At 41.1% G+C, this 21784-nt stretch overlaps 1 long non-coding RNA gene across 1 annotated transcript; it reads right to left on the bottom strand.

Annotated features, from left to right (window-relative positions):
- Positions 1-7711: 7711 nt before the first annotated feature.
- Positions 7712-21322, bottom strand: LOC122456283. Its single transcript, XR_006275091.1, has 3 exons — positions 21197-21322; positions 10706-10715; positions 7712-7722 (listed from the first exon to the last, which is right to left on the bottom strand). It is a non-coding gene; the product is annotated as an uncharacterized LOC122456283 (long non-coding RNA).
- Positions 21323-21784: the final 462 nt, after the last annotated feature.

Here is a 21784-nt window from a genome sequence, read left to right as displayed (position 1 = left end):
GACTGTGCCTTGAGGCAAAGAGAGTTCTCATGTCACAAAAGTAACTCATGTTTAAGAATGTGTGCGCTACAATGCAATGCTTGTAGGGCTATATCCTACAGTCCTTACTAATTACAATAATTGTGTTTTGCCCAAATAAGGACTGAAGGATTTTTCCCATAGCAATTATCCAGAGCAAACATATTATCCATTTGCTTTACCTGTAAATACCGAATAATGAACTGGTCTCACAACTCCTACTCCTCTGAGTAGTTCCATTGACTTTAATAAAACTTCTCACATGAGTAATGATTGCTGGAGTGGGCCCAAAATTTTTCTGAAAATTCCCTACATGAACGTCAGATAGAATTGCTTGGAATCCTAATTATGGCATCATGATCATGTCTCCATGGCTAAAATAGAACTAAGTTGTGGTTTAAGAATTATTTTTAGCCTCCCTATACACCAACCAAAGCAAACTGCTTTGTCATGAAAATTACCAGATTTACTCTGAAAGGAATGGAATTTTTTCTGGTAAGTTTGGAAAAAAATCAGTAAAACCATTTTTAAATCATCGGTGGTTATTCAAAAATTCTAACTGGGATACCTTTTTAATGTGAAAAAGAGTACTTGTGGCACCTTAGAGACTAACAAATTTATTAGAGCATAAGCTTTCGTGAGCTACAGCTCACTTCATCGGATGCATCCGATGAAGTGAGCTGTAGCTCACGAAAGCTTATGCTCTAATAAATTTGTTAGTCTCTAAGGTGCCACAAGTACTCCTTTTCTTTTTGCGAATACAGACTAACACGGCTGCTACTCTGAAACCTTTTTAATGTGCATCACTTTGGATTCTTTATCTCCAATATGGCATTTTAAAATACTATTTTCTATATGGATGGACTGAGTGGCTTGCTGTTTGTTTTGCTTTGGCTTCCAGAATGACAGAAGTGACCAGCTAGTAGCAGCAGTAGGACTGGGAAAAGCTCTAGGGGACAGGTTTCCACCTCCCAAAAAAACCTATCAACACAGTTGACATAATAATTATCTGTCTCAGCTAAGTAGGCAAGGGTTAATGGATCAAAGATGGAAGTACCCTGACTCCCCCCAACTCATGGTTGAAGCATATTGAGACATCATGATAAAGTTTTGACTGCCGCTACTCATGTTGTACCTCTTCAGTGGAGAAATATATGACTTAAAGTATCAAGGGATGTTAAACCGGGACCTTTCCTAACCACTGTAAGAAACAGAAAAATGAGACAAAGAATGAGCGACTAGAATATTTTAAGATAGTTTTAAAAATATTAAAATGGACAAAATTAAAAATTGCTTACTACACAGACATGTCAGTGTCTGCTTTTGACAAATATATTCCATAATTATATAGGATGATATATCGATCGACCTATGGCTATTATTTTGGAGGTACAAGTGGGGAAAAGAAAAAAGAAAAAAACTTTACTTCTATTTATTGAAAGGAAACAGACAAATGTCATCACAATGATTTCACTAGATCATGGTGTGGTCCCTTATGTATGTTTTTTGCTGATATTTTGTTCCCTTTTAGACCAGGAAATGGAATTGTTGTGGGGGAGGGGGGGTTAATTCTGCTACTCTGTATATGTACAGTTGTCACCCTCCTTTTTCTGAATGTAATAGGCTTACAATAGTACTTTCAATCCAGCACAGAAAAGTAAAGATGCAACAAGCAGTATTCCAGGATGATTTATGGTAGCAGTTCACATTGTGACACTCTAAAACCATAAATTGTCTCAAAAACTCTAAGAATGAGACCCAAGAAAAATGTAAACGTTTGTTAGTTGAGCATCATTAAAGTGGAAAATGAAAGTGATTAAATTGATTTAAGTACTCTACATGTAACAATATAGAAGTATCTAATACCATTCTGCTAGAGTATTTCACTCATACAAACCTCGTAAAATGCACCAGCCAACCGCAGTATTCGGAGTCCATTGGTTTTCACTGTAATAGGCTTTTTGTAAAAGCACACCGAGTTAACAATTCATCAACTCTAAACTGCTCCGCTCCTCCTTGTGATGTAAAATGTTTGACAATCTAAACATATATACATTGAAGTAATGTTGAATTCCATATAATGATATTAAGGGTATGTTTACACTACGAAATTAGGTCGAATTTATAGAAGTCAGTTTTGTAGAAAGCGTTGTTATACAGTTGAGTGTGTGTGTCCCCACACAAATGCTCTAAGTGCATGTATTCGGCGGACTCTGTCCACAGTACCGAGGCAACCATCGACTTCCGGAGCTTTGTAGTGTGGGTAGCTATCCCACAGTTCTTGCAGTCTCCACTGCCCATTTGAATTCTGGGTAGAAATCCCAATGCCTGATGGGGCTAAAACATTGTCGCAGGTGGTTCTGGGTACATATTGTCAGCCCCCTCCGTAAAAGCAAGGGCAGACAATCGTTTTGCACCTTTTTTCTTGAGTTACCTGTGCAGACACCATACCACGGCAAGCATGGAGCCCGCTCAGCTAACGGTCACCATATGTCTCTTGGGTGCTGGCGGATGTGGTACTGCATTGCTACACAGCAGCGGTTTATTGCCTTTTGGCAGCAGACAGTGCAGTATGACTGGTAGCCGTCGTCGACGTAGTCCTGCGTGCTCTTTTAACTGGGCGCCTGGGCAAACATGGGAGTGACTCAGCCAGGTCATTTCCCTTGTTTCATCTCATGGTGATTGAGTCCTACTGGCAGTGCACTGTCTTTTAATCTGCAGCTAGCAGAAGACGATGGCCAGTAGTCATACTGCACCATCTTCTGCCGAGCACCCAGGAAGTGACGATGGCTAGTGGTTGACCTGCACAGTCTGCTGCCAGCAAGATGTATAAAGATAGATGAAGTGGCTCAAAACAAGAAATAGACCAGATTTTTTTGTATTCATTTTCTCCTCCCTCCCTCCCTCTGTGAAATCAACAGCCTGCTAAACCCAATTTTGAGTTCTATCCTTGAGGTTTTGAGTTCTATCCTTGAGACGGCCATTCAGTTTCTCGCAAAGCCATCCCTTTGTTGATTTTAATTCCTTGTAAGCTAACCCTGTAAGCCATGTCGTCAGTTGCCTCTCCCTCCGTCAGGACAACAGCAGACAATCATTCCGCGCCTTTTTTCTGTACAGACGCCATACCACGGCAAGCATGGAGCCCATTCAGATCACTTTGGCAATTAGGAGCACATTAAACACCACAAAAAGAAAAGGAGTACTTGTGGCACCTTAGAGACTAACAAATTTTTTAGAGTAACATGACTGCTACTCTGAAACCTGTCATTAAACACCACATGCATTATCCAGCAGTACATACAGCACCAGAACTTGGCAAAGTGAAACCGAGCGAGTAGGCAACGTCAGCGCAGTTACGAGAGTGATGAAGACATGGACACAGACTTCTCTCAAAGCACGTGGCAATGTGGGCATCATGGTGCTAATGGGGCAGGCTCATGTGGTAGAATGCCAATTCTGGGCCCGGGAAACAAGCACAGACTGATGGGACTGCATAGTGTTGCAGGTCTGGGATGATTCCCAGTGGCTGCAAAACTTTTGCATGCGTAAGGGCACTTTCATGGAACTTTGTGACTTGCTTTCCCCTGCCCTGAAGCGCAAGAATACCAAGATGAGAGCAGCCCTCACAGTTCACAAGCGAGTGGCAATAGCCCTGTGGAAGCTTGCAACACCAGACAGCTACCGGTCAGTCGGGAATCAATTTGGAGTGGGCAAGTCTACTGTGGGGGCTGCTGTGATGCAAGTAGCCAATGCAATCAAAGATCTGCTGATATCAAGGGTAGTGACCCTGAGAAATATGCAGGTCATAGTGGATGGCTTTGCTGCAATGGGATTCCCTAACTGTGGTGGGGCCATAGACAGAACCCATTTCCCTATCTTGGCACCGGAGCACCAAGCCAGCGAGTACATAAAGCGCAAGGGGTACTTTTCCATAGTGCTTCAAGCACTGGTGGATCACAAGGGACGTTTCACCAACATCAACGTGGAATGGTCAGGAATGGTACCTGACACTCGCATCTTCAGGAACTCTGGTCTGTTTCAAAAGCTGCAGGAAGGGACTTTCTTCCCAGACCAGAAAATAACTGTTGGGGATGTTGAAATGCCTATAGTTATCCTTGGGGACCCAGCCTACCCCTTAATGCCATGGCTCATGAAGCCATACATAGGCAGCCTGGAGAATAGTCAGGAGCTGTTCAACTACAGGCTGAGCAAGTGCAGAATGGTGGTAGAATGTGCATTTGGATGTTTAAAAGCGTGCTGGCGCAGTTTACTGACTCGGTTAGACCTCAGCAAAACCCACTGTTATTACTGTTTGCTGTACGCTCCACAATATCTGTGAGAGTAAGGGGGAGACGTTTATGGCAGGTTAGGAGGTTGAGGCAAATCGCCTGGCTGCTGGTTACACACAGTCAGACACCAGGGCGGTTAGAAGAGCGCAGGAGGATGCGGTGCGCATCAGAGAAGCTTTGAAAACCAGTTTCATGACTGGCCAGGCTACAGTGTGAAAGTTCTGTTTGTTTCTCCTTGATTAAACCCCCTGCCCCTTGGTTCACTCTACTTCCCTGTAAGCTAACCACCATCCCCACCTCCCTTCGATCATCGCTTGCAGAGGTAATAAAGTCATTGTTGCTTCACATTCATGCATTCTTTATTAATTCATCACACAAATAGGGGGATAATTACCAAGGTAACCCAGGAAAGGTGGTGGAGGAGGGAAGGACAAGGCCACACAGCACTTTAAAAGTTTAAAACTTATTGAATGCCAGCCTTCTGTTACTTGGGCAATCCTCTGAGGTGGAGTGGCTGGGTGGCCAGAGTCCCCCCCCCCCCCCGCATTTTTGGGTGTCTGGGTGAGGAGGCTATGGAACTTGGGGAGGAGGGTGGTTGGTTACACAGGGGCGGTAGGGGTGGTCTGTGCTCCTGCTGCCTTTCCTGCAGCTCAACCATATGCTGGAGCATATTAGTTTGATCCTCCAGCAGCCTCAGCATTGCATCCTGCCTCCTCTCATCACACTGCTGCCACCTTTCGGCTTGAGCCCTCTCTTCAGCCTGCCACCTCTCCTCCCGGTCATTTTGTGCTTTCCTGCACTCTGACATTGTCTGCCTCCATGCATTCGTCTGTGCTCTGTCAGTGTGGAAGGACAGCATGAGCTCAGAGAACATTTCATCGCGAGTGCATTTTTTTCGCCTTCTAATTTTTGCTAGCCTCTGGGAAGGAGAAGATCCTGTGATCCTTGAAACACATGCAGCTGGTGGTGGAAAAAAAAGAGACAGTGGTATTTGAAAAGACACATTTTATAGAACAATGGGTACATTCTTTCACAGTAAACCTTGCTGTTAACATTACATACATAGCACATGTGCTTTCGTTACAAGGTCGCATTTTGCCTCCCCCCACCGCGTGGCTAACAGCGGGGAACATTTCTGTTCAGCCACAGGCAAACTGCCCAGCAGGAACGGGCACCTCTGAATGTCCCCTTAAGAAAAGCACCCTATTTCAACCAGGTGACCATGAATGATATCACTCTCCTGAGGACAATACAGAGAGAGAAAGAATGGATGTTGTTTGAATGCCAGCAAACATACACTGCAATGCTTTGTTCTGCAATGATTCCCGAGTACGTGCTACTGGCCTGGAGTGGTAAAGTGTCCTACCATGGTGGATGGAATAAGGCTTCCCTCCCCAGAAACCTTTTGCAAAGGCTTTGGGAGTATATCCAGGAGAGCCACGAATGCCAGGGCAAATTAATCATTAAACATGCTGGCTTTTAAACCTTGTATAGTATTTTAAAAGGTACACTCACCAGAGGTCCCTTCTCTGCCTGGTGGGTCTGGAAGAGCCTTGGGTGGGTTTGGGGGGTACTGGCTCCAGGTCCAGGGTAAGAAACAGTTCCTGGCTGTCGGGAAAAACCACTTTCTCTGCTTGTTTGCTGTGAGCTATCTACCACCTCATCATCGGTCTTCCTCATCCCCAAAACCTGCTTCCGTGTTGCCTCCATCTCCATTGAAGGAGTCAAACAACACAGCTGGGGTAGTGGTGGCTGAACCCCCTAAAATGGCATGCAGCTCATCATAGAAGTGGCATGTTTGGGGCTCTGACCCGGAGCAGTCATTGGCCTCTCTGGTTTTCTGGTAGGCTTGCCTCAGCGCGTTAAGTTTCATGCGGCACTGCTTTGGGTCCCTGTTATGGCCTCTGTCCTTCATGCCCTGGGAGATTTTCACAAATGTTTTGGCATTTCGAAAACTGGAACGTAGTTCTGATAGCACGGATTCCTCTCCCCATACAGTGATCAGATTCCATACCTCCCGTTCGGTCCATGCTGGAGCTCTTCTGCGATTCTGGGACTCCATCATGGTCACCTCTGCTGATGAGCTCTGCATGGTCACCTGCAGCTTGCCACACTGGCCAAAAAGGGAATTGAAATTCAAAAGTTCGCAGGCCTTTTCCTGTCTACCTGGTCAGTGCATCTGAGTTGAGAGTGCTGTCCAGAGCGGTCACAATGGAGCACTCTGGGATAGCTCCCGGAGGCCAATACCATCTAACTCCGTCCACAGTACCCCAAATTCGACCCAGCAAAACCGATTTCAGCGCTAATCCCTTTGTTGGGGATGGAGTAAGGAAATCGATTTTAAGAGCCCTTTAAGTTGAAAAAAAGGGCTTCGTCATGTGGACAGGTGCAGGGTTACATCGATTTAACGCTGCTAAATTCGACCTCAATGCCTAGTGTAGACCAGGGCTTAGTATTTATATAATGCTTCATATTTTTATAGTACTGTGCAAATGTGAAGTAATGAGGCCTCACAACATACTGAGAAAGTAATGTATTTTTCCCATTTTACAGATGGGGAAACTGAGATGGAAGTGAAGCATGCACCACAGGAAGTCATAGTCATAGCCAGTAAGAGAAGTCAGGAGTTCCTGGCTCCCAACTATCTGATCAATTCCATAGGCCACACTACCTTCTTTATTCACAATATGTAGTGCAATATAATGGGGGTATATTCTCTACTTTTATCCATTCAACTTTCATTTCAATGAGAATTCTGACTGGATTATGGAATAACTTGTCCCTATAGTTAAAGAAATCTATCTTTAATATAAACAGGGCTGGTGGAGCTGCCTGTTATTACGGTTGCCTGATACTTCCCATTATAAGGCCCTTTTTTCAGTTCCTTTTATATTTCCCATACTGTAACTGTATGGGTTAAAATTTTTCAAGCCAAACATCTGCCTGAGGCTATATTTTTGGAAAATTTCAACCAAAACAGTTCAGTTGTTTCAAAGAACAAAGCTAAGAAAAAAATTGTTTTGCTCATGTTAAAAAATGCTCTTGTGACCCTCTGCTTTGGGCCAGGGACTTGAAATTAGGTGTGTGGGGATGGGGTTAATACTTTGTGTCAGGATATGTGCTTTACTATCCCTGTGAAAATCCATCCAAATTTGGCAAAATTTAGCCAAGTCTCTGGAGGGTTGGGGGGGATTAAAATTTGCACATGATCAGTAGAGACTCTTTAGATTTTAGCAGTTAAAATCTGAATTATGTTCTTGTTGACCATGCATAAGTCTCTCATATTGTCTAGTTCCAACCAGACTCTGCATGCGCCATCCCTACAAAGCAACTGAGCATCATCCAGCCCAGAACTATGGAGTCAAAGCTGAGTTTTCCCCATGTCTTTGACCAACTGCTCTGAAATAAGGTGGGGCTAGGTACTGGAAATGAGAGTGGGCAGCCTGTCTCTCTTGATCTTAATTATCCACGATGACATCCAGACAGTGTGGAGGAGGAAGCTGCCTACTTCAGATAGATACGGGAGAAAAACTGGACCAGGGGAGGGTAGAGGGAAAGGCGTCTGGCAAAACTGGGACTTGAGGAAGAAGGGAAGAGTAACTAGAGCTGGTTGGGCAAGGGACTGGGACAAGAAGCCTCAGGAGTGGAGACTGCAATGAGGTATACAAGGAAAATTGCCTGGAACAAGGAGTCAGGGGTGGAGAGAGAAAAGACTGGCACCAGAACACATTGGCGAGGACATGGCAGAAGGGGGCAAGCTTGGGGGGCGATGTGCAGAATTGGCTGTGCCCACTAGGCTGTGCCCACTCTCTCCAAAGCCTGGAATGGAACCCAGCATTCCCAAGTCTCACGATTCGTCTTCTGTCAACAATTAGGTTTGAAACCCTGTGTACAAATGTAAGTCTCATTCGCCATTAGTCCTGGTCAATTCAGTGGGTTACAACCTATTATCATCATCAACTGCTCCATTAGCTCAAATGTCAGAGGTCTGCATGGTGGAACTAAAAGTTTCTACCCTACTGATGACTCCATATAGATGGAAATATGATGCCATATGATGGAATTTCTGTTTTTCCAGTTTGCTTCTCTTTAAACCAGAGAAATCACACACCTGTGTTACAAGTACTTTGTTAAGGCTTCAAAGTCAAGCATAGATCATAAATTAGGACATGCCATAGTTAAGTCTAATGGTGCAATTCATCCTCCTTGCACACATGGATTATGATACAGTCTTTAATAACTTGATCACATACTATTTCTTCCAGAGGACCCTTGCCTCTTCAGTCGACGTGTTCAGGGGGTGTATTTGTTGCAAAAGTTGGAAGGTCTGTAAAGAATGAGGAAGTGGATTGGAGGAACAGAAAGGACAGTCACGTGGTTAAGGTATTTGAATGCTGCCCTGGAGAACTATCCCTGCCTGTTCCACAACGTTCCTGTGTGAAACTGGTCAAGTCACTTAAAAACGAAACTTTTCAACAGTAGTCACTAATCATGTGTTTCTCACAGACTTGAGGTCTGGCTTGCAGAAGAGCTAAGCACTCTCAGCTAAAGCTGAACTCAATGGGAGCTGTGCTTTGAGTGATACAGGATGCTAAGCACTCTGAAAAGTTAGGTAGTAGAATCTCAAACCGGGCACCTCACATTAGTGGAAACATTCGACACTCTCCGGGACTCAGTTCCCCATAAGTACCGTGGGGATAATAGCAGCCTCTCACCTCACAGAGGAGTTCTGAAGATAAATTAATGTTGGTGAAGCATTCATATCATATAGATATAGCACTACAGAAAAGCCAATAAATAAAATAATTATTTCTGACTTCATAACAGGGTTTGAAATAGTCTGCAGTACATAAGCCAGGAGGGCAAACATTGAACAATGAGAATAAAACAAAATATTGAATAGTAGCTCAATAAGTGACTCTAGTGCAACCTGTGCACTGAATGAAACAAAAGTCCTGTGGCAAAAAATAGCATGTGATCATGTAATTGAAGACTGCCTCATAATGCACAAAAGCCTTAATTCTGGCATTTCCGAACTTTTGCGTGTTTGACTTTGCAACATCAATAATGTTCTTTTCACGTAGCTTTTTTCTCTATAATATGTATATACAGCAAAGCCAACTTCACCATTCAGAAAACACTGGATGATATCAATAGTCCATCAAGTCTAATAGGGTTGGTTTGGATTTTTTTTTTTTTGCCTTCTTCTGAAGCATCCACCATTGACCCCTCAGAGTGAAACTTTAATACACCTTAAATACTTCAATAGGGAAAATTTCTTCTCGTCCTCAGATTCTGCCATTCTGACTGACACTGAAATAAAGGAGAAAGGTACAACTCATCAGAAAGAGTGGCAGAAACTGTCCTGTTATGATTACCACTCACCTTGTGCTATGAGGATTGATCGGACTATATGTAATAGTTCAGCTATAAACCCAAACCTTCATAAAATCAGGTTGGATTTTGGAGTCTGCTCAACCCAGTGGACATCCCTCCAGTTCTGAGAACTGGCTCCTACTGCTAGCTCACATGCATCCCCAGTGTCTCATCTCTCCCAGTCTCTTCCCCTGTCTTATCTGGGATTCAGAGGGTGTTTGTGAGGGCATGCCAGGCCATCTCTCAAAACCTGAACCTCCAATTGAGCCAGTAAGGGTAGTTCCATTGCCAATCTCTGCAAAGTAAACAGTGCAGGGTCTTATTCATGTAAACCATACAAACCAGATCCTACAGGGTTCATCCAGCCTTTAATGATAATTGTTCCTCTTTTATCCCTGCTGGTACAACCTCAGCTGCTATTCTTATCCATACACATAGCTCATACTTTCTAAAGTCTTGCTGAGCTATTTGCCACATTGCTGTCCTGAGGCACAATCTCCCCCAATTTAATTTTATGTTGCACTGATTTTCTTTAAAATCTGAGTTGCTTATTTTTTGCTTTTCATTTAGTTTGTCCCCCCCCCCTTGTCCTCATATTGCAGGAACAGGTAAGCAGAAGCAGCTAATGGACACTCATTAAAACATCCATCTCATTACACACACCAACACAAAAGCTATGTTCAAAGAACATTAAAGTTGCATAATCAGGAATTCAGCAATTAGGAAATGCCAGAATTAAGATTGCTCATCCAGTCCTGGTCCCCTCTACATCCAAATCAGGTAGCTTTCCTCCTCCATGCTTCCTGGGCCCAGTAAGGAGGAGAGTGTAGGACACAAGCTGCAATTGCAGGGGAAAGTCCTGTTCTGTGCCATGCTAGAGCATGCTCAGTGTGCATTAAATCTTTGGGAAATGTAGCTGCTAAAATCCATGGAGCGCAGGCAGACAGATTTTTCAAGGTCTTATACCTTGGTCAAATGTAGGCAGATTTTCAGAGGGACAATAAAAGATCCATCCCTGACACAAAGAAAACACTGCCCTGTTAAATTTCAAGTTCCTCCTCCAAAGTGGGGGGAGAGGGAGCTAGAGCTGTTTAAAGCAAATGTCACCACAATTTTTTTTTTAACATGGACAAACTCATGTATTGTTTCCCTAGCCTAGTTCTCTGAAATGGCTGAACTCTTTTGGCTGAAATTTTTTCAAAAAAATTCACTGACGCAGACACTTGGCATGAAAAATTTCAGCCTGAACAGTTAAAATTTGGCAAAGAGTGGCAAGAGAACAGTCTTATAATGGGAAGTGTTGGTCATCCTTAAGACTAGGCCATGCTACCAGCCTATATCCTCTTAGACTTCTACTTTCCAAATTAAATAATCCCTGGAATGTTAACTTTCCTTCATATAAAAGCCTGTCTCTTTCTTGCCCACAACTATTTTCATGGCCCTTCTTGTTGAAGATTCCAGCTGTCTGGAAAGCTTGGAAGCCCACTATACTGAAAGAAAATTGTAGCCCAGTTTCCAAGCTGCTTTAATATCTTACAGATCAGGGGGGAAAACATAAAAAATAAAACAAAGAAAGCATTAAGTCTTTATTACTTTTTCCCCCTATGATGTTCCATGTATGGTTACAGTTGGAATGGCTACATAGACTATGAAGTTTGTATCACTCTGTAAACATGGTCTTTGATGTAGTATCAACATATAGATTAGCTCTCCCATTTAATATGGAAACAAAATGTTTACTTGCTGAAGTTCTTCTGATGTTAAATCAGGACAAACAAATAGGCGCTTAAGGCTCAAAAATGCCAGCTGTAATTTAAAAATAATTATTTATAAATAGTTCTGTACCATACATAGTGTTTATATGATTCATAGTTAAGTGCTTCTTTAAAATTGTTGTGCATAATCTTAAAGATAAAATGTTTCTTGCTTCTGTGTCAACCAGGATTTTGTTATTTGGTACGTGTAGAATTAACTCTTCTTGTATCCTCACCTGTCTTTAATCTATTTCCCCTCACCAAATAAGAAAGTGTTTAATGGAATATTCTACAGCAATAAAGAGTCTGCAAGAACACTATCTGAGGACCCCCTCTATAATTAGAGAAAGGTCCAAACCAAAATCCCAGATCCAAATACCCTGAACATGGAAGTTCTGATCCTGATTTGAGCCTTATCTCTATAACAGGTCAAACTAAAACTTCAGATCTAGACAATGTTCAGCTTCGGCAAAACTTTGATTTAGTTCAAACTTGGTGACTCATGCCCACCTTTATTCTTAACCGGCCAATAACAGTTTCTTGGTACAGACCAACGTTCCATTCAATAGTCACAAGGGGGGAGAAACAGCTCCTGTAACTTTCTGTAAGCAAATAACCATTTTAGGTTTAATGGGAGCCCTTTGCTTTCATTATAAAAATAAAGCTGATAGGATGGTTAAAATCAGATTCTTTAAGTATGTCAGGTTGGATCCATTAAATATCACGTTAAATATCAGGGTAGGAAGGGGTGGAAAGAAAATAGAAGCCTGTACCTTCATTGGAATTCAGTGTTGGAATTAGAGCAAGTGTAACTCAAATATATGAGAGGAAGTAAGACAGATGCCCAAGAAACTTTAGTGTTTACGGTCATACCTCAAACAGCCTCACCTGCAGCTGCTCTGGATCAGAGGATACTGGCCATCATCCTTCTGGCATCTCTCCTGTCAAATCCACCTCTAGTAGGCAGGAGTAGGAGTGTAACTTCAAAGCATCAGCGCAATCATAGCTGTCTGAGATTTCTGGCAATAACATCAGACTCCCTTAGGCAAGTTTGCCTGGGAATTATGATCATGACACACTTGCACGTGAGAAAATGGAGGCATAGAGGGATAAGTCCCATCTCCCAGTCTTCGGCTGTAACCATTAGACTCCATTTGATGACAGGCTTTTGAGCATGACATCAAAGGAGAGTGGAGGTGAACCTACACAAAAGCAAAATGGGGAAATAGCTGCACCAGCAAAGCTCTGCATTTGCATGTGCAAATACATATTTGCAAGCTAAGAAGGGGTCATGGCATGTAGAAGTATTTCTTTGTGCCAATTGGCATCCAAAAATTTGTATTTCTGCAGGCACACCTGTTGTGGCCTGGTTCAAAAATATGATTCTGAAGATGCAGCATCATCACAGAGCATTGCTGCTACTAGAATAGCTTCATTTTATAGTTTTGCTCAAATTTAAGTTACAGCATGTACTGCTGCAGAGATGCTATTCTATTACTGTCATTTGGTACAGTGTGTTCTTTTATTTTACATTTTTTTCCCCTGTTGTCCAGAGTAATCCATTTTGTAAACATATTGGCAGTCTTCTAAAAATGTGATTTATGGTACCATTTAACCACTTATCACTTGTTTTTCATTTTTTCCCATCAAACCCAGCTGCATTATTCTTCAGGGCTGCAAAATAGTAAGTATCTCAGCAAAGCAAACACACACTTTTAATTTATGGTGTTTTTTTTATTTTTGCCATACCAAAATATGATGGTCCCTGCTTGTCATGTATGAGGATATACAAAATATACTCACCCATGCATTAGAGATCAAAATTCCTCATTTTTCATTTGCAAGACAAAATCTTAGGCCCCAGTCCTGCAAACACTTATTCACATGCTTTATTTTAAGCATGTGAGTAGCCTTATTAGCTTCCCTGGGACTATTTGTGTACTTAAATTAAGTAAGTGTATATGCATTTGCAGGACCAAGGTCTAATTGGATTCCCTTATTTCCTCACTACTAGCTTTCGAAAAGATTGTGGACCAGATTAATTCCATCCATTCCAATGATGCTAACTAGCTAAACACACCCAACAGAAAAGTGCACCCTTCCAGGGGAATGTGGGAGTAAAGGGGGGACTTGGAGCCAGAGCAGATGGTCAGCTCTAAAAAGCTGAAGTCTTTTTTTGTTTGCTTACTTTCTCAAATCCACCACATGAAATTGCTGACACCCCTCTGTAACCACATGCAGTAACTCACTCTTTGAGACAATAAGCCTGAAGGGAGGAAGGGGTGGAAAGAAAATAGAAGCCTGTACCTTCATTGGAATTCAGTGTTGGAATTAGCGCAAGTGTGACTCAAATCCATCCATTGGAGTCATTAGAGTCATTATACTAGGGATAAATTTGGCCTATTTTCATTTTAACAGACATAGGTGAGAACTATCAGGAGATATAATTCCAACAGCCTTAAATGAAAAACAATTTGGTCTAGGGGAAAGGAAACTGTTCATTTATAAGATGAATAGGATAATGCATACTGAGATACATTGTAACGTTGGTGTGCATGTGTCATAAATATAAAGGGAAGGGTAACCACCTTTCTGTATACAGTGCTATAAAATCCCTCCTGGCCAGAGGCAAAATCCTTTCACCTGCAAAGGGTTAAGAAGCTATGGTAACTCCACTGGCACCTGACCCAAAATGGCCAATGAGGGAACAAGATTCTTTCTAATCTGGATCGCGGGGCGGGGACAAAGGGTTTGCTCTGTCTGTGTGATGCTTTTGCCGGGAACAGATCAGGAATGCAAGCCTTACAACTCCTGTAAAGTTAGTAAGTAATCTAGCTAGAAAATGTGTTAGATTTTCTTTTGTTTAATGGCTTGTAAAATAAGCTGTGCTGGAGGGAAAGTATATTCCTATTTTTGTGTCTTTTTGTGACTTAAGGTTTTGCCTAGAGGGACTCTCTATGTTTTGAATCTGATTACCCTGTGAAGTATTTACCATCCTGATTTTACAGAGGTGATTCTTTTACCTTTTCTTTAATTAATATTCTTCTTTTAAGAACCTAATTGCTTTTTTATTGTTCTTAAGATCCAAGGATTTGGGTCTGTGTTCACCTGTACCAATTGGTGAGGATATTATCATCAAGCCTACCCCAGGAAAGGGGGTGTAGGGTTTGGGGGGATATTTTGGCAGAAGATGTCTTCAAGTGGTCTCTTTCCCTGTTCTTTGTTTAAAACACTTGGTGGTGGCATACTGTTCAAGGACAATGCAAAGTTTGTACCTTGGGGAAGTTTTTAACCTAAGCTGGTAAGAATAAGCTTAGGGGGTCTTTCATGCAAGTTCCCACATCTGTATCATAGAGTTCAGAGTGGGGAAGAAACCTTGACAGCATGTTACCGATGTGTAATAGAGATTCCCTGTGCAAAAAGACATTTCAAAAAATAGCTAAGGTTGCTGAGTGACAACAATGTACTTAACTAGCACCTCATTTACAAAACCACACACTTAGAAACAAGGAAATGAATAGTTATAGCCATCATAAATCTTACACTGCCAACATAATAAATACATTATTATAATTAAATATAAATAAATGCATCACAACAGAACAACATTACCAGTATGTGGGGCTGGGAGAGGGGTTAAAAACCTCTCATTTTTCTTTTATGTAAATAAATGGTTACATATTCAGAAAATGGAATAGTAGACAACCAAATTATTCAATTTGAAGGAGTGAAATGCACCACTCAGATTTTCCTACTAGTTTTAAGCTGTTGTAGAAGGAACCAGTCAGTGAGAACACACTGTCAACAAGCAACTCGTAGGTTTGTAATGGTCACCAATGCAAGCACACCGTATAGAAGCAATACATCTCTCCATTACCTTTGTTTGGATCATTGAAATGATTTATTGCTGACAGTGGCCAGGATAGAATATATTCTCTTTTGGCTTTTTCTTTTCTCTGGCAGCCTCAATGATGGAGAATCATGTTTCATTTTCAAATAATTTCTTAAACATTTTACAATTCCTGCCTTCAAAAGCTGCCTCTTGCAGGAGCCAATGATAAAATCCACCTATATTTCAATTGCTGTGGTGTAATGTGATTTTATTGGATAGACAGAGGGGCATGCACAAAAATTAGACCCTTTGCAAAAATTTCAAAAAGGAGCCATTTTTAAGTCTCAAAAAGTATTTAATTCAACTATTTTTCAGAACACATTCTAGATGTCATATCTGAATGCAGGAAAGTTTTTTTTTTGAACTTTTAAAGTTAGCTTTATAATGGGATTCTGGTGGCAATATTAGCTATAATAAATCACACAGACTTGCAAATCTCGGACTAGAAACCTGGTTCCACAGCTGCAGAAGACACCGGCTTTTATACACACACACACACACACTCTAAAGGGAGAGTTCTGAAGCTGTAAAAAGAACCCACTAAGTGAGTATGCTGAAGTTTCTGCCAGTTTTGAGAGATAGTATTGATTCTACTGCTTTAAGTACAGGGTCTCCCTTGAAAACTTTATTCCATTTTGACGGATATCAGCGTGGGTGTAAACTGCTCTTACAGAGTCAGGTAAAAGCATCCAACACCAACACACTCTTTTCAATGTTCAGAGGTGCTGATCTCAGATACAAATTGACCTTCAACACCTCTGAAATCAAAACCAGAGAGCCAAGAAATGCAATCCATTCACATTAATAGTAGGCCATAACTAACCATAGCAAGAAACTATCAACTTAATTATGACCTATTTTATTCAAACATACTGGGCATGAGTTTTCAAGGAGATTTAACAAACTGGAAAAAGTTTGAAAGGGTGGGTAACCAGCCATTTATTTTAATTACAGTAGAGGGAGACAAAGAAATGCTTGACAAAAGCCAACTTTTCAGATTAAGGTTTTCCTAATGACACAACTAAAAAAGTTTGGGAAGTGCAGGGGAGCAGTAATGGTCAATCACCTTTGCTTTTAGAATATCTTTGGTCATTCTGAAACCAAACAAAATTTCCAACCCAAAGTTATTGTGGGTGGTGGGGGCAGTAGGGGTATAGAACAGGATTTCTGTGGGGACAATAGCATAAAATTTAAAAATGTGGGTTTCTTCTTGAAAGGTTTTTACATAAACTTTTCCCTCTGAAGATGAAGATTCCAGAAGATAAGCTGACAAGACCACTGACAAGTAATCTATTTTACAGCTGGGTTATAAATCAAACTCTCTCGTTTGCAAGAAGACCGACAAGATTAGTTATAAATTGTTTCAATTAATTTTTAATTTTGCTGATGGATGAAAGCTGAGTGACTGGCTGTTGAAAAAGAATCCCAGCAATCAGCCATTTTATTTAATAGGATTTGTGTATTGAACTTTCTCTAAAATGATGACAATGTCATCAAGACATGCCAGCTTAATCAAATGTGGTCTCATGTGGCTGTATTTTTGAAATTTTTGCGTGGTCACAGATTTACAGCATCAGTGGCTTGCAAAACAGTGAAATATTTTTAAATTGCCTATTTAAGTGGTACTTTTCCAAGTTAAAGCTTGCAAATGATGTCCAAATTCAAACCTGACTGGACCAGATTGCATGGCTCCAAGGTAGCCTCACAGCTGATTTGATCTGAGGACCTTGGAAACAAAAGCCAAAAACTGAGTAAGTGAAGTTCTCAAACAATAAGGATTAAGGGTAAGGCCAAGAAGCTTCACTTTGGGGATTAACAAGCCACCTGAGGGAAGACTGATGTTCTAGAATCCTCAAGGTAGATCACCTTGGGGAGAGGAAGTCATGCCTGGTTGTCATCAACTCCAGCCTTTGATGAGTCTCTCCCTGTACCTGAAGGAGGCCCTCCTAGTGAGGAGGCCCTCCTCATCACCATCTGGCTCCCTGACTGCAGTTCCAGCTCCTATGCTATGAGAGCCCCAAAAACATGAGCTGAAGGATTTGCACATCACCATTAGTCTTAAGTATCTTTCTTTTTTCTGTTTTTTTTAATTATTATTTTTTATTAGCTGAGAAACATCCCAGCCTTTTTTATTTTGAGTGTGAGAAAGCGAAAGGGTAGCTGTGTGCTTGCAGTCTTGTCTTCAGCACAGGCTAGCAACATGACCAGATACCCCAGAGGTCAAGGCTGCTAATGCAGCACAGGTATTTCCCAGTCATATCCCCAGTTGCAGTCTAGATGTATCCTTAGAGCAGCCATTAAAAAGTCAATATTTGCCAGCCATTAGTTTGTATAGTACCAAAGTTATCTCCTGTCATAACTATAGGGGAAACTGTAGCACCTCAGATGCCACTTTCTCCTTTAATTGTAATTATTCTTAATTCAAGGTCCTCTAACTCCAGCAGGGAATCTTCCCCTGAACCCCACAGAATCTGTTTGTCATGGAGAATGAAAATCTGTCAGAGAATATATATGTGTGTGTGCCTGTATATATATATATACACATACACACACACACACACACACACTGTATATATTATATATGTGTATATATATATACACACACACACACACACACACAGCACAACTCAAACTTCTATTAAATGGAAAGAGCTAAAGAGGAGTACTTTATTCATTTATGGCTCAGGGTACAGGAAGCTTAAATACCTGCTTAGCTTTCAAATGGCTGTTACATCTTGTCTACCATTTTGTTAAAGCCTTTAACAATGATTAGGGACCATCTCTAGCATAAATATCCTACTCTTTTCCATTTTTGATGCATACTTCTATTTCTCAGAGGAAGCACTTTAGGTCTCCCCACAATTTTAATATTTCTATGAATGGTGTGCACTTGGTGCCGGGGACTAGTTGGGAGGAATCAATTCTTTACGTTATTTGCTAAAAAGTAATAATATCTTAAAGCTACCCATGACAATGTTCTGTTTACAGCTGCAGGGAGAATCTATTAAACTGAAACAGTTTTTTTCTTGAGGTATGTTGAGGATGCTGTAGATAGCGTAGCTTCAGTTCTAAGAGCATTTGCTTATTTTAAATCAAACATGAAATAATCCCATGAGACAGTTAGGGAGCTTTGAAAAATTGTCAAAAAAAAAAAAAAGGTTGTGTACTGTTCCCTCAACCCTGCCTTTAAGGTGTCCCCAGTATTAGCAATAGAATGCGAGGCAGGGAATGCCCCTATATTCCAGCACAAACTCCTTTCCTGCATTTACACTGTACCTTACAGACCATTCAATTGGTTACAGAGTTAATGCTGAGCTTATAAACATTAATCCCATATATTAAGTGAGGCGAGCTTTGAACTGTCCAGTACATTAAGCATGGCAAACCTCCAAATAAGCTCTCCAAGCTTATGAGCTCTTGTACAATTTACATATGCAACATTATTCAGGCTACAGTAAGAGCTACTTAGCAGCGGCAGGTAAAATATCAAAATCCCTGTTTTCTTTCACGCTCAGTCCCTAAGGAATGTTAAATACATTAAAATAATGTTGTGGGTTTGATTAAAACCAAGTAAAGTAAAGAAATCCACTGCCACTCTCTTTAATTCTGCAAACTGTACCCAAGTACAGGTTGTATATAAAACCAAAGAGAAATGTAGGGTTAGATCTTCAGACACAAATTAGATCCACAGTAATATCACATCTTGCATTTTGACGTTTATGTACAAAATTCCAACAATGAAGCACATTGGGAAAGGGGACAAATGTCAAAAAAAGAGACCTGCTAATCTTTATTTGAACCTTTTGTTAAGAGCCTGATTTTAAGAAACAAACTCCATATTTGCACATATAATTAAGAAAGGGTACAAGTGACAGCACACAAGATGGGTCTAACTCCCTGACTTGGGGATGCAGTCAGATAGTCATAAAAATGCCATTATTTTCGTCTGCAGTGAATTGCAAGAGCAAAAGTACACCTGTAAATCTGGACGTCCCACAACTAAACAACCCAGAGGGTTTTCTTCCTGTTGTGTGTGTGTGTGGGGGGGAGGGTTCCAAGGTTGGGGGATTTGGACATATCTCTCTATATTGGGATGAGCCAGAAAACTGCTTCTTATCACCTATGTTTTTACTTTGTCCATTGGAGTAATGCTTCCTGGCTGTTAAAACAGAACAGTTGTTTATTAGCACATGCATATGAGAAAGAATATAGGAAGTCCTGCTGAAACAGCAGTGAGAATTTGGGAGAATAAAAAGTAAATCCCTGGGTGGGAATTTGATTTGGATACTGGGGTAAAAACATTCTTGATGTTACAAACAGTGTCAGAGAAGATTTACTGAAGACTTCAGGTTTTCGTGTTTCATCCAAAATATGGTACTGCCCATCAGTGCATTACCCCATCACAATGCTGTTCACTTGACCCAGAGGGAAGCTAACCACCCACAGAATAACCCACTTCCTCAATTGTGCAACAAAGGTATGGTATCAGGGTGTCCCTTCAAGTCCATCTCTGGCCAGGGACAAGAGAGATTATTGTTGAGGGCCTCATTTTGCAGAGGGTGGGGGGAAATAACCCCACCAGAGGGGTGCTCAAAGTCACTGATGTATGAAGCCAGTCTATGCCTTTCCCATCACAGATAGATGCATCACATCCATAGAAATCCTCAGCAATAGGAAAAATTCATAAGTACAAACCCTTCTCTGCTATATATGTCAGGCATGTCACTGCCCAGCACTTTGGTCCTTGGCTTCTCCCACAGTTCAGATACCTCTGGCTGTGTTTCTATGGCTGAGATTTGCTTCCTTCCCTTTCTTCCTTAGAAAGACACAACCAGGATAGTGGAGCCCTTAGAAAGATTTCTTTTACATAATCACAGGTTTCAGAGTAGCAGTGTGTTAGTATGTATTCGCAAAAAGAAAAGGAGTACTTGTGGCACCTTAGAGACTATTTGTTAGTCTCTAAGGTGCCACAAGTACTCCTTTTCTTTTACATAAGATAGTGTTTGCTCCTGCAGTCCACTTGAGAGGTGGGATAGGCCTGTTGGTGGCACTATCCCATCTACCACTGCCTCTCACTTTTTAAAGTTTAAGTACCATCAGAAATGGGTAAACCTCACAGAAATATTTAACATTCCATAAAAAAATATTGTATATGAAGCGGTCAGTGTAAGGGGAGGGTGTACCTGTCAAGCTTAAGAAGAAATAAGATGTAATACCACTGTTTAGTGCTGTAGCAGTAAACAGTTATGTGTAGTCCAGGATCACACATAAAATTCATAGATCCATAAGTCATAAGGCCATATCAAATTTTTCAAAAATACTTGACTTCAGAATTTTGAAAATTTTACCAAGTCCCGTTTTCAAAAGTCTCTTAATGGCTCCTAAGTCACCTGGGCATTTTTGAAACTTTTATCCTTTTTTGTCTGCCCTCTAGCAAGAAACAGGCCTGGGGATTCCTGCATCAAGCCCATTGCATTGAAATGAGATCCAAATCTTGATGTAAAGACTTCACTTGATAGAGAACCTACCACATCCTTTGCTAGATGTGTTCCCATGGTTAATTTCTCTCACTGTTAAAAATATGCACCTTATTTCTAGTCTAAATTTGTCGACCTTCAGCTTTCAGCTACTCAGATCTACCCCATCTGCTAAATTAAAGAACCTTCTGTTATCAAAAATCTTCTGTTCAGGTAGGTACCAGACCATGATCAAGTTACCTCTTATCCTTCTCTTGGATAAATTAAATAGATTGAGCTTCTTTGCACTCTCACTATAAAGCAGAGATTCTCAAACTGGGGAGGTGGTCCCTCTCCAGGGGAGTGTGAAATGTATTCAGGGGAGGGGAGTGTGCAAAGCTTTGAGGGGACTTACTGTGCACATTTTACCCACAGCAATGAATAATTAGCACAGCTGATTCCTCCAGACATCAGGTCCTCAGATGGTGCTGTGCCTTTTGATGGATTTCTGTTAAGCTTGCCTAGTATTATACAAAGTTGTTGCCATCCCTATGTTAATCCATTTGCTACGACACAGCGTGCACATTTAATTGTAAGCATCAACCACAATCAGTTTTGCTTTTGCTCTTATTACAAGGGATCGTTGGCTCTGTTTGAATCAATGCCTTACTGTTTTTAATAAATAGTGAGTTGCATGTTGATTTTTTATCACATATCAAGTATATGTATTTTATCAAGTATATGTACTCGTGTGGTGGGGGGAGGAAGGCGTAAACCACTACAGACAGAAAGAAAAGGGGTGTGATTAAATAAGTTTGAGAAACACTGCTATAAAGGCATATTTTCCAGACTCTGAATCATTCATGTAGCTCTTGGTTTTTTAACTCTGAACAATTTGTCATCCTTCTTTTTAAAGTGTTGACACCAGAACTGGACACAGTATTTCAGTAGTGGTCTCACAAATGCAGATACCACCTCCCTACTGCTGCTCTACCTTCA

Source organism: Dermochelys coriacea, chromosome 12, assembly GCF_009764565.3.
Source record: "Dermochelys coriacea isolate rDerCor1 chromosome 12, rDerCor1.pri.v4, whole genome shotgun sequence".
NCBI lineage: Eukaryota > Metazoa > Chordata > Testudines > Dermochelyidae > Dermochelys > Dermochelys coriacea.
Note: the sequence above shows the minus strand (reverse complement) of the source record. Positions and strands in the feature narration are given on the sequence as shown.